Here is a 13389-nt window from a genome sequence, read left to right as displayed (position 1 = left end):
ATGAACTTCCTTATTCTAGTCCGGTCGTACATCATCACGTTCGAATCCGTCGGGCTTTGGTGTGATTGTGTGTGGCCAAGTCCGCTCATTCGGAAAGTCCGTCGGAACTCCGCCGAAAGTCCGTCGGAAAGACCGCCGGACCTAGTCCCTCGAAAAGTCCGGTCGCGTGTACGCGGCATTAGTGTCAGATTTGGCCGTCACAATGTCGCAGTTGCGCTAAAAAAAAACGCTGATCGCCGACATTACTAGTTAAAAAAAAAAAAGATTCTATAAATCTATCCTATACTCTCGGACCTTCGTTTACCATGGAATGACGCCCATATTTCCGAGTTTTTATATAGGTGTATGGTCTTGCACAGCAATAATTACATTGAGTATATATGTATCTTTTTTTTTATGCAAATGTATATTTTGTATATGCTTTTTCAATAAATAATTTAGTATTAACTCTTGTGTTAATGTGCCTAAAAAGTTCCTCCACCCTTACTTTTACAAACTATCCCATAGTTTGTAGACACTAACCAACCAATACACTCCTATTGGGATTTTGTTTACCAAAAAATATGTAGCAGAATACATATTGGCCTAAAGTGATAAAGAAATTCGATTTTTTTACAATTTTTATTGGATATGCTTTATAGCAGAAAGCAAAAAAAATATATAGTTTTTTATTTTTCAAAATTGTCGCTCTTTTTTTTTTGCTTTTTTTTTCTTTTGTTTGTTTGGGAGAGCTGTTAATTTTAAGCCATTGGGCCCAACCAATGTTTCTGTTTTGATGGTTATAGATTTTGAATGAAGTACTAAATGAAAGCGGACACAGCAAAAAGGTTTATTTATTTATTCGTTATTAAAATATCTGAAATAATATAACACAGCCAGTACAATTTCTAATATTATTCCAATCACCAGAGCAAATATATTCTCCTTAAAAGCTTTAGTTCCATGGTAGGCTGCTCCCACCGGGTCATTCCGATCCGCACATCTCTGTGCCTGAAAGAGACAAGTAAAGGGTCACAATGGATGTTTAAAAAGTAACTCCACTTTTGTTGCAAAAATAAATAAATAAAAACATTCCTCTCTGGATGATCTATATACAGTATCTTACAAAAGTAAGTACACCCCTCATATTTTTGTAAATATTTTCTTCTATCTTTTCATGTGACAACACTGAAGAAATGACACTTGTCTACAATGTAAAGTAGTGAGTGTACAGCTTGTATAACGGTGTAAATTTGGTGTCCCCTCAAACAGGGGACACACAGCCATTAATGTCTAAACCGCTGGCAACAAAAGTGATTACACCCCTAAGTGAAAATGTCCAAATTGGGCCCAACTAGCCATTTTCCCTCCCCCCCGGTGTCGTGTGACTCGTTAGTGTTACAAGATCTCAGGTGTGAATGGGGAGCAGGTGTGTTAAATTTGGTGTTATCGCTCTCACTCTCTCTGTCAGGACACCTGAGGCCAGGTGACAGACGCACACCGTTGGGATCAGGAGTTCACCGCAAGGTAGTGGAAACTGACTGCTGCGGATGGGAGTCTGGGTGGTAAAGGTAGGCAGGGCCGCTGGAACACCAACACAGATCCCACTGGGGTTAGAACGTAAGACTCCCCAGGGCGCGGAGTCTAAACCCCCTTACACACGGTCGGAGAATCCGTCGGAATGTGTCCTATCGGACCGTCTTGTCGGATAATCCGACTGTGTGTGGTATGCATCGGACTGTTTCCGTCGGAATATCCGTCGGACCAAATTTTCAAACTGGTCCGATAGGACATACTCCGATCATGTGTAGAGAATTCCGATCGGACAAAGTGCCACGCATGCTCAGATCAAATTCCTACATCAAAGCTATTGGCTACTAGCCTGAACGTAGTCCCGTCGTAACGAAATAACATCATCACGTTATGTACAATCGGATTTTTCGACAACTTTGTCCGACCGTGTGTATGCAACAGTTTCGGACAAAATCCGACGGATTTGGTTGTTGAAATGTCCGACCGTGTGTACAGGGGCTAAGAGCCAGCAGATGTTCACCAGAGCCTCTAGTAGTGAGGATGGACTGGGCTGCAACTGTCTCCAAGTCACGACCCGCAGGGTCCTCTAGCTCACGCCCACAGTAGGCAACAGGAGGATAGGGATAGTAAGGGAATAAGCCAAGGTCGGGGCCACCAGCAGACAAGGACAACAGAGTACACGTCAAAGGTTCAGGGTCACAGGCAAACAGGGATAGTCGGGGACACACCAAAAGGTCAGAGTCACAAGCAGACAGGAATAGTCGAGAACACATCAAGGTCGGTAACAGAGACAAACGAAGAGCACGCAGCAAGCAGGAAACAGGAAGCCAAACACACAATGTTGATCAGCACAGCTGGCCTGCAGTGCACAGGTTAATATAGAGTTCTCTGATAGGAGCTGGGGTGGAGCCATGCTTAGAGGAGAGATTATAAAAGCAGTCAGGTGAGAGTAGCTGGTCTCTAGAGATGAACACATAGTGAGAGGTAAGCTGACAGACAAACTCTGTTGCATAACCATGACACTCGCATACTGGTCACTGGAAGTTCAACATGGCACCTCATGGCAAAGAACTCTCTGAGGATCTGAAAAAAAGAATTGTTGCTCTACATAAAGATGGCCTAGGCCAGTGATGGCGAACCTTGGCACTCCAGATGTTTTGGAACTACATTTCCCATGATGCTCCACTACACTGCAGTGTGCATGAGCATCATGGGAAATGTAGTTCCAAAACATCTGGGGTGCCAAGGTTCGCCATCACTGGCCTAGGCTATAAGAAGTTTGCCAAGACCCTGAAACTGAGCTGCAGCACGATGGCCAAGACCATACAGCGGTTTAACAGGACAGGTTCCACTCAGAACAGGCCTCGCCATGGTCGACCAAAGTAGTTGAGGTCACGTGCTCAGCGGCCTGTGGTCTGATGAGACCAAGATAAACTTATTTGGTTCAGATGGTGTTAAGCGTGTGTGGTGGCAACCAGGTGAGGAGGACAAAGACAAGTGTGTCTTGCCTACAGTCAGGCATGGTGGTGGGAGTGTCACGGTCTGGGGCTGCATGAGTGCTGCCGACACTGGTGAGCTACAGATCATTGAGGGAACCATGAATGCCAACATGTACTGTGACATACTGAAGCAGAGCAGGATCCCCTCCCTTCAGAGACTGGGCCGCAGGGCAATATTCCAACATGATAACCACCCCAAACACACCTTCAAGACCACCACTGCCTTGCTAAAGAAGGGTAAAGGTGATGGACTGGCCAAGCATGTCTCCAGACCTAAACCCTATTGATCATCTGTGGGGCATCTTCAAATGGAAGGTGGAGGAACACAAAGGTGTCTAACATCCACCAGCTCCATGATGTCGTCATGGAGGAGGTGAAGAGGACTCCAGTGGTAACCTGTGAAGCTCTGGTGAACTCCATGCCCAAGAGGGTTAAGGCAGTGCTGGAAAATAATGGTAGCCACACAAAATATTAACACTTTGGACATTTTCACTGTACGGGTATACTTACTTTGCCAGATAGGAATGCACACATACCATTCTGCCGTTCCCGCATGCGCAGCTGGCTGCAATAATTGACAACTACAGAGCGGAAGCGGGGGAGCAAGCGCCCCAAAGGGGAATAGGAAAGTAATGAGCTCCCACTAGCTAAACCTCCACACAAGGCACACTGAGAACCGTGCAAGCGCGGTTGCCCAGGAGCGATGTGACGGCCCAGAAGGCTAGATAGCAAATACACTTCGGTAGGAGGAGTGAGCCAAAAGGATAAACACCCCATATTTCTCCAGTATTCTGGGTGAACCCCAATCAATGACCCGGCCCTCGATTACCTCATTCACCTCACCTGGAGGCGCACCTCCTTCTAGCATGGGCTGCTTCCAGAGAGGCACAGCAAGAGCAGGCAGCCTCTTCAGGGATATCATCCAGTTCCTGCACACTGACACATGCAGTCACCAGGCGCCTGGCCAAGCCATTGGTCGTGGCGGCATCCTCTTCATCACATATGTCCAGGATCTTCATGGAGGAGTTGCCAGGCCGCAACACCTCTTAGCCTCTGGCTGGTGATCCCTGGCCCCCGTGGCTGCTGCGTACAAGCTCTTGATGGCAGGTTGACAGAGTAATATCTTGACTCCTTCTGAACAGGTCCAAGCCGAGTTAGTGACTCTCCACAATGGCAACACTGGGCCCAAGAAGTCACTCTCCCCATCAGGATCTGGCACTGGGGACAGAGTAGACACAGCCTCTCCACTCCTTCAATCGCCCCCAAGGCGAGTCCTCCACGAATCTCCAATCATCCAGTGTCTACTAGCGCTCGCTCCTGCATGTCAGGCATCCACTGTAAAGTGGGTATTGGCCAATTACCCTCTGCCATCTTTAGCTGCCTCGTGGTGTCTGCTACTGGCTGGAGCTTGTCAGCTTCCTACAGGGCATGACTCCACCCTCCAACTCCCGTCTGCTCGGCGCCTGAGGAACTGATAAGCAGGCTCCATCCTACAGACGCTGCGTTAACTCCTTGTAGAACAAGCTGAAGTTAACAGGCACGCTGGTGCTAGCTGGTTCTTTCCAGACATGTAGCCCCACACAGGCTGCGCCACATTAGCTGAACGCTGATAGCAGGCAAACTGTCCAGTGGTTGTCCTTGACAACAATAAAGTCAACTTTCCATGCCTCACTGTATAAGACTAGCTTAGAAGAGTCCCGCCCGCAGGCACCCCCAGGTTGCTTTCCATCACCAGGGTTAACAGTAGACATTTTCATTTCCCTTTTCTGTTGTCAAGCAGGAGTTTGTAAGAAAGTTTGTAAGAAAGTTCAGATTGTCTGTAATGCAGTGGCAAATGTCTGCGCCATGCAGAGCGCTGGACATATTTGTAATCCATGGGCGCATGGTTGCCACAGTTAACGGCACATGTTTTACAGTCACTGAATTGAATCGGCACGAGCGAGCCATTTCTTCAGTGCGCATGTGCTGATGACGTCAAAATGTGCCCATGTGGATACAATGAATATCTCCTAAGCGGTGCAAGTTTAGGAGATATTCTCAGTACCCACAGGTAAACCTGTAGGTAAAAGTGGTAGTACAGAGTTTACAACCACTTTAAGCGGAAGCATAGACAAGGAACAAGCCAAAGGTCAATAACAAGTAGTTGCAGGTTGGGATCAAGCGGAAGCATACTCAAGTAACAAGCCAAAGGTCGGTAATGAGTAATTGCAGGTTGGGATCAAGCGGAAGCGTACTCCAGGAAGAAGCCAAGGTTGGTAACAAATTGTTGCTGGTTGGGATCGAGAGGAAGCATAGTTTATGAACAAGTGATATTGAAGATATGGATGGCAGCAGGAGAGACAAGAGCAAGACCTTGGCTGAAAAAGAGCACAATAATCTGGCAGACAGGAAGTGCAAAAGCATGGCTTAAACAGGAAGTTCATGGGAGGAGCAAGGAGCTCAGGGTTCACCAGAAACAAGCCACAAGGCAGGATTGTCCAAAGGCTCAGACACGGTGCTGTTCAGAATCTCAGGTGGCTCATCAAGAAGAGCTCCATGCAGCAGAAGTAATGGGTTCAGATCCCGGTCCTGACATAAACTGTGCTTACTACCTTGCCTGCCCAGCTGCTACTGACCTAGTATTGTTTCCCGGACGCTGTTTTTGCCTCCTGGTTCATTACCACGCTGTTCCTGATTTCAGTTTTTGCCCCAACTCTGCCTTTGTCTCCTTATCTGGTACCACGATGTTCCTTTGCCTGGTTCCTGCTCCACAATACTCAGCTTCCTGCTCTAAGGCTGGATTCACGCCTATGGCATTTTTAGTGCTTTTTGCATTTTGCAGATTTTCACTACAGTCCATTTATCATGGTTTCCTATGGAACACGTTCTGTAGTGCAAATCTGCAAAAATGCAAAAAGCACTAAAAATGCCATAGATGTGAATCCAGCCTTAACATCTAACTGCAACACAGATCTGGTACGACCTGCAGGTCTTGGTTCCTAAGATTTTATCTAATTCATGCCTTCTAGCAAGGTTCATAGTTTAGGGAAGTTGGCTCTTTTTAAATTCAGTGTCTTTGTAATCAGGAAGCCGGTCATGAGACCAGCCACCCGTTTGGCCGGAAGGAGATATGATCTGATTGGCCGCCAGGAGGAGGAGGGAGGGGAGGCTAGGAAACCGAGACCTGCCGCAGCCTGGAGAGAAGCCGCTGCCGCCCATAGTGCTGCCCACTAGATGGGGTGCTGCCCCTGACTTACTGACTGCCTGACAGGGGGTGCCACCCGTGACCCACCCGGCCGAACGGGTGGGGGCTTCAGTGCTGTCTGTGACCCGACTGGGGGGTGGGGGGGGTTGGCAGCAGGTGAATTGTTTACCACTGACCGGCCCCTTCCTTTAGTGAATAATGAACACAGTGAGTGATGAATCACTCACTGTGTTCATTCATAACTGAAGCATAGTCAGTGCCAGGACAAGGTCATCTAGAGCCCAGGGTGGACATGCCAAACTGCGCACCCCCCCCCCCCCCCCCCCACACCCAAGATATATGTTGATTATGTGTCAGCAAAGATCCGCCCACAAAAAGTGCTGAGCACTAATCTGCATGCTTACCCCCTAAGCATAAATTCCACCTCCCCAAGTGCAAACCTGCCGCCCTGCTGAAATCCCCCTTCTCAGCACAAATCTTTGCCCCTCCATCCCCCAAATTCCCTTAGCTCAAATGCCCCCCCCCCCCCAAAAAAACAAATTCGTACCACTATAAATCTTCTACCCCTAAAATTTCCCCTTCAAGTTCACCTTCATGGTTCATCTTCTCCCCTCCACTTCAAATCCCCCCTCCCAGCAGAAATTCCTTATAATACCAATCTCCCCAAATCATCACTCTTAGCACCCCCCCCCCCCCCAAATTTCCCTTCCTATAATAATCCTTACCCCTATGCCACTCCTCAAATTCCCTCTTCCAATACAAAATACAGAGCATTATGTTATGTTTCTGTCCACTATTAATGATTAAAATGTATTTCTAGGGAAAATATTATTATCGTTATTATTATTATTGTTTTTTGGGGGGGTGGGGGGGGGAATTCAGGTAGGCGGTACAGGTACAGGGCCCTGTATTTTCTAACAGTAGCCCTGATGATAAAAGACTGCATATTCTTAAAAAAAATGCTAAATATACTATAATGCTATTACTTTTGATGAATAGGTGTGGTCAGAATATTTGTTTTTCTCAGTTTTGCATAAAATAGAGATTGGCTAGTTTATTTTATTTTTTTAGCTGTCGGTGTTCCTTTGGAAAGAAAGGATAAAGAAATGTGAAAACAAGTATTTTATTATAAAATTATTAGGGCAATTGTGCCTAAACAAGGGCATTTGTGGCTGTATCACAAGATATGATTTGAATTATATTTTCATATTTATAAAGATTGAAAACCCTTTTGAAATTCCCTAATAATAATAATTAATATTAAAATAAATAAACAAAAAAAAGCAAAAAAAACAATTGTTCTTAGAAAAACAAAACAAAAAAAACGCTAATTACTGTCACAAAAAAACGTATTAGTTTTTTTTTTTTTTTTTAAGCTGTGTCCCTTTGGAGAGAAAGGATAAAGGAGAGTGAAAACAAGTATTTTATTATAAAATGATTAGGACAATTGTGCACAAACAAGGGCATTCATGGCTGGATTACAAGGTAGGATTTTAATGATATTTTCAGATTTATAAAGATTGAAAACCACTTTAGAAATTCCCTAATAATAAATATTTTATTATAAAATTATTAGGACAATTGTGCACAAGCAAGGGCATTCGTGGCTGGATTACAAGGTAGGATTTTAATGATATTTTCAGATTTATAAAGATTGAAACCCACTTTAGAAATTCCCTAATAATAAATATTATTTATTAATATTAAAATAATTTAACCCCCCAAAAAAAGCACAAAACAATTGTTCTGATAGCCAAAATAAAAACTCGATTTTCTGTCACAAAAAACGTGTTAGTTTATTTTTTTTTTTTTTTTTTTTTACGCTGTCGGTGTCCCTTTGGAGAGAAAGGATAAAGAAAAGTGAAAACAAGTATTTTATTATAAAATTATTAGGGCAATTGTGCCCAAACAAGGGCATTTGTGGCTGTATCACAAGATATGATTTGAATTATATTTTCTGATTTATAAAGATTGAAAACACTTTTGAAATTCCCTAATAATAATAATTAATATTAAAATAAATAAACAAAAAAAAGCAAAAAAAAATTGTTCTTAGGGCCAAAAAAACACAAATTACTGTCACAAAAAAACTTGTTAGTTTTTTTTTTTTTTTTATTTGTTTTTTTTTAAGCTGTCTGTGTCCCTTTGGAGGGAAAGGATAAAGGAGAGTGAAAACAAGTATTTTATTATAAAATTATTAGGACAATTGTGCACAAACAAGGGCATTCGTGGCTGGATTACAAGGTAGGATTTTAATTATATTTTCAGATTTATAAAGATTGAAAACCACTTTAGAAATTCCCTAATAATAAATATTTTATTATAAAATTATTAGGGCCATTGTGCTCAAACAAGGGCATTCATGGCTGGATCGCAAGGTAGGATTTTAATAATATTTTCAGATTGATAAAGATTGAAACCCACTTTAGAAATTCCCTAATAATAAATATTATTTCTTAATATTAAAATAATTTAACCCAAAAAAAAAAAAAAAAAAAAAGGCCAAAACAATTGTTCTGATAGCCAAAGTAAAAACTCGATTTGCTGTCACAAAAAAAAGTGTTCGTTTTTTTTTTTTTTTTTTTACTACGCTGCCGGTGTCCCTTTGGAGAAAAAGGATAAAGAAAAGTGAAAACAAGTATTTTATTATAAAATTATTAGGGCAATTGTGCCCAAACAAGGGCATTCGTGGCTGGATCACAAGCTAGGATTTTAATGATATTTTCCGATTTATAAAGATTGAAACCACTTTAGAAATTCCCTAATAATAAAAAAAGGAAAAAAGATCTTTTTAAAGCAGTAGTAGGGTGAAAGAGTAAAAAAAGTCCAACAAGTGCTCCAAAAAGTGCGGCGTGGTTTATGATCACAGTGCTTCACCCGGTGCTCCTTTTCCGCATATAATCAGAGCCACTTACCAGAACAGTTGGATCTCTGGTTATAGAGATGGTAAACGCTCACACAAATGTCAGCAGACAGGGGTAATCCACTCCTCCAAACAATGCTCCTCTCCAGCAAGCAGATGGTTCAGCTAGATAGATCCCTCCAAGACACGGGTCATCCTTCTCTGGATTGTCTCAGACATGACAAGCAATGGAAGGGAGAGGCTTCATGGTGTAGTATTCCAAAAAAAACGTTCCTTGACGTCATCATGTATCAGCCTGCTGCCAAGATCCCCGGCTCTGTGTTACTTCAATTCACCTTCTACCGTTGTTTTAAAGGTAATATATTTTTTAATAAATTCTTTTTTTACCTTTAAAACAACGGTAGAAGGTGAATTGAAGTAACACAGAGCCGGGGATCTTGGCAGCAGACTGATACATGATGACATCAAGGAACGCTTTTTTTGGAATACTACACCATGAAGCCTCTCCCTTCCATTGCTTCCCATGTCTGAGACAATCCAGAGAAGGATGACCCATGTCTTGGAGGGATCTATCTAGCTGAACCATCTGCTTACTGGAGAGGAGCGTTGTTTGGAGGAGTGGATTACCCCTGTCGGCTGACATTTGTGTGAGCGTTTACGATCTCTATAACCTGAGATCCAACTGTTCTGGTAAGAGGTGCTAATTACCGTATATATGTGGAAAAGGAGCACCGGGTGAAGCACCGTGTTCATAAACCACTCCGCACTTTTTGAAGCACTTGGACTTTTTTTTTTAAATCAGACTAATGCCCCGTACACACAATTGGACAATTTGACTGTGTGTGGGCTCCAGTGGACTTTTTCTTCTCAAAAGTCTGGCGGACTTTGAAAGAAGACTTGACTCAAAATTATCCACCGGACTCGTCTTTTCCGGCGGACAATCCGCCCGTCTGCGTGCTGGTCCACCGGAAAGTCCGTTCGTGTGTGGTCCTGTGTGCGCAAGTCCGCTCGTTACGAAAAGTATGGTGGACCTCCGCTGCAAAGTCCGGCGGACCTCCGCTGCAAAGTCCGGCGGAATGTCTGCCGGACTAAGTCCGCCAGATAGTCCGATCATGTGTACGCGGCATGAGGCTCATACCGATACGCGCCAGCTGTTTTTTAATTCTCATATGTAGACAATACATTTTTGTAACAAAGACTTTGGAGTTTCCGGCTATTCTCTCCTATATATTGGACTTTTTAAAAAAAAATCTTTCACCCTATTTTTAAAAAAACGTTTTTTCCATTATGGAAACATATGGACTTTGAAATTTGCACACTTTGTATCACATTATTGTTTATTTGTATTGCGTGCTTATATACTGTATATATATTTTTTTCTTGTTTATTTTTTTAGCTGTCTGTTGTGTCCCTTTGGGGAGAAAGGATAAAGAAAAGTGAAAACAAGCATTTCATGATAAAATTATTAGGGCCAATTGTGCCCAAACAAGGGCATTCACGCCAGGTTCGCAAGGCGACCACGCATAGCAACCACATTCACCGACCTTTGTGGTTGCATTTGTGCACAAGTACCATATTTCCCCCTTTCCTTACCTTGATAGAAGATCGCAAGGCACAAAGTCCGATCGGCCAAAAGCAACAAAGAGTATTGAAGATGGAAAAGTAGAGGTAAGTGCTTTGCTTTGTACGTAGACCATTGGCCCCGGATGCCGAGACTATCACCAAAGCCTGGACTTGTTGGTTGAGAGGCTCTTCGACTCCACGGTCCATTCCTTGTTGGAACCCAAGGTGGCAGGTGGGTTCCTGCTGCGGGGGTATGAACGTTAGTGGATAGTACTGAGGAGGTGGAGATCTCTCATTTGGCTCATTGGCCTCATCGTTGAGTTGAAAACCCGGTTTGGTGTATCTGTCAGATTCTTCCATTTTTCACCTAAACTCCAAAGTCTGGTTTGAGGGACGAGTTACGTGTGTTCAGATTGTTCACTAGGAAGAGAATTAGGGCAGTTTGGAGAGGACTATGTCATTTTGTTGCTCCATTTACATAAACCCACCTACCATATAGGATGCTCCCCTCCTCCATCATCTACCTAGCCCAGAAATTTTCCCTAGTGAAAGGGAAATTAGAGCTTCTTTTTTTTTATCTTATCTGTGGAAGATATTGGTGAACAGGAACCAGTTGGGAGTTCTCTTTTTATTTTTCGGTTTCTTTCAGTACATCTGCCTGGTTTATGGCCACTGACTGGTTTATGTAGTAAGATTTATGTTCCCTTTTCAGTTTTGTTTGCAATATATCAGATACATTTATACGGTATATCTAAAGGTTGGCCATACACCTGCGTGCAATCTACTTGAACCATCTGCCAATGACGTGCTAATAACCAACAACACTCCAACAATCCAATTATATACCAACCGTTGAGTTCACTTATGCTGTAACTTTGTTGTATTCTTTGAAGCCCTGATGAAAGACTCAGGCCGCGTACACACGGGCGGACTGTTCGCCCAACTTTGTCCGCTGAACAGTGCGAAGGAGACGTCGCGGGCCCCGCCGCCTGGTATGGACTTAAAGGGGAGCCCCAACGCCGAAAAAAAATCGGCGTGGGGGTCCCCCCAAGGTCCACAACAGACCCTTGTCCGAGCACGCTACCCGGCCGGCCAGGAAAGGGGGGCGAGCGAGCGCGCCCCCCCTCCTGAGCCGTACCAGGCCGCGTGCCCTCAACATGGGGGGTGCCTTGGGGAAGGGGGGGCCGCGCGGCCCCCCCACCCCAAAGCACCTTGTCCCCATGTTGATGAGGACAAGGGCCTCTTCCTGACAACCCTGGCCGTTGGTTGTCGGGGTCTGCGGGCGGGGGGCTTATCGGAATCCGGGAGCCCCTTTTAATAAGGGGGCCCCCGGATACCGGCCCCCCACCCTATGTGAATGAGTATGGGGTACAATGTACCCCTACCCATTCACCTGTAAAATAAAAGTACCCAAAAAAAAACACAACACACGAGATAAAATATTTTATTGCACAGCTCCGGGGGTCTTCCGTCTTTGGGGGTCTTGTCCCCTCTCTTCGGTTCTTCTGCCGGGCCACCGCGCCTTCTTATAGCTCTTTTAGAGGCGTGCTCGGACAAAGGTCTGTTGTGGACTTTGGGGGGACCCCCACGCCGATTTTTTTCGGCGTTGGGGCTCCCCTTTAAGTCCATTCCAGGCGGCGGAGCCCGCGACGCCCCCTGTCGCGGGCCCCTGCCTACCTTGACACGCGCTCGAAATGAGCGGACTGTTCTCCGCGTGTGTGGGCGAGTCCGTTCATTTCAAAAGTTGCGCGGACTTAGTACGACGAACTTAGTCTGCCGTATTAGTCAACTCAAAAAGTGCCGTGTGTGGGCAAGTTCGTTCATTCAAAAGTTTGAGCGGACTGTCTGACGAACTTAGTTTCGGCAGACAGTCCGCCCATGTGTACGCGGCCTCAGAGCTATGGCCCCTAAAATGCATTGGCTTCGCAAACTACACTATATTTCCAAAAGTATTGGGACACCCTGCCTTTACACTTACATGAACTTTAAAGCGGAGGTCCACCCTAAAGTGGACCTTCCGCTCATTGGAACCCTCCCCCCCCCTCCGGCGCCACAATTGGCACCTTTCAGGGGGGGAGGGGGGTGTAGGTACCTGTACAGTACAGGTATCTGCACCCACTTCCGGCGTAGATTCTGCAGAAGGTACGCCTCTTTCTGCAGAATCTACGCCCCTTTCCGAAGGTCCCCCGCTTCCTGCTGGGAAACACACGGATCCCAGAGACAGCGGGGACCATCCTTTTTGCGCATGAGCAGTAGGGAACCGGGAAATGAAGCCGAAAGGCTCCACTTCCTGATTCCCATACCCAAGATGGCGGCGGCAGCACCCAAGAGACGATCGAGAGATCGGCTTCGGGTGCCGACATCTCGGGCGCGCTGGGCGGGTAAGTGTCATTATTTTAAAAGTCAGCAGCTGCAGTATTTGTAGCTGCTGGCTTTTAAAAAAAAATGGCGGACTCCCACTTTAATGGCATTCCAGTCTTAGTCCGTAGGGTTCAATATTGAGTTGGCCCACCCTTTGCCTCTATAACAGCTTCAACTCTTCTGGGAAGGCCGTCCACAAGGTTTAGGAGATGTGTCTATGGGAATGTTTGACCGTTCTTACAGAAGAGCATTTGTGAGGTCCGGCACTGATGTTGGGCGAGAAGGCCTGGCTCGCAGTCTCCGCTCTAATTCATCCCAGAGGTGTTCTATCGGGTTGAGGTCAGGACTTTGTGCAGGCCAGTCAAGTTCCTCCACCCAAAACTTGCTCATCCATGTCTCTATGGACC

General features: G+C 45.1%; 1 long non-coding RNA gene across 1 annotated transcript; it reads right to left on the bottom strand.

Annotated features, from left to right (window-relative positions):
- Nucleotides 1–824: 824 nt before the first annotated feature.
- On the bottom strand, nucleotides 825–11099 carry LOC143933080 (uncharacterized). Its single transcript, XR_013262998.1, has 2 exons — nucleotides 10652–11099; nucleotides 825–990 (listed from the first exon to the last, which is right to left on the bottom strand). It is a non-coding gene; the product is annotated as an uncharacterized LOC143933080 (long non-coding RNA).
- Nucleotides 11100–13389: the final 2290 nt, after the last annotated feature.

This window comes from Lithobates pipiens, unplaced genomic scaffold, assembly GCF_037356315.1.
Source record: "Lithobates pipiens isolate NorthernLeopardFrog02 unplaced genomic scaffold, aLitPip1_a1.2 Scaffold_27, whole genome shotgun sequence".
NCBI lineage: Eukaryota > Metazoa > Chordata > Amphibia > Anura > Ranidae > Lithobates > Lithobates pipiens.
Note: the sequence above shows the minus strand (reverse complement) of the source record. Positions and strands in the feature narration are given on the sequence as shown.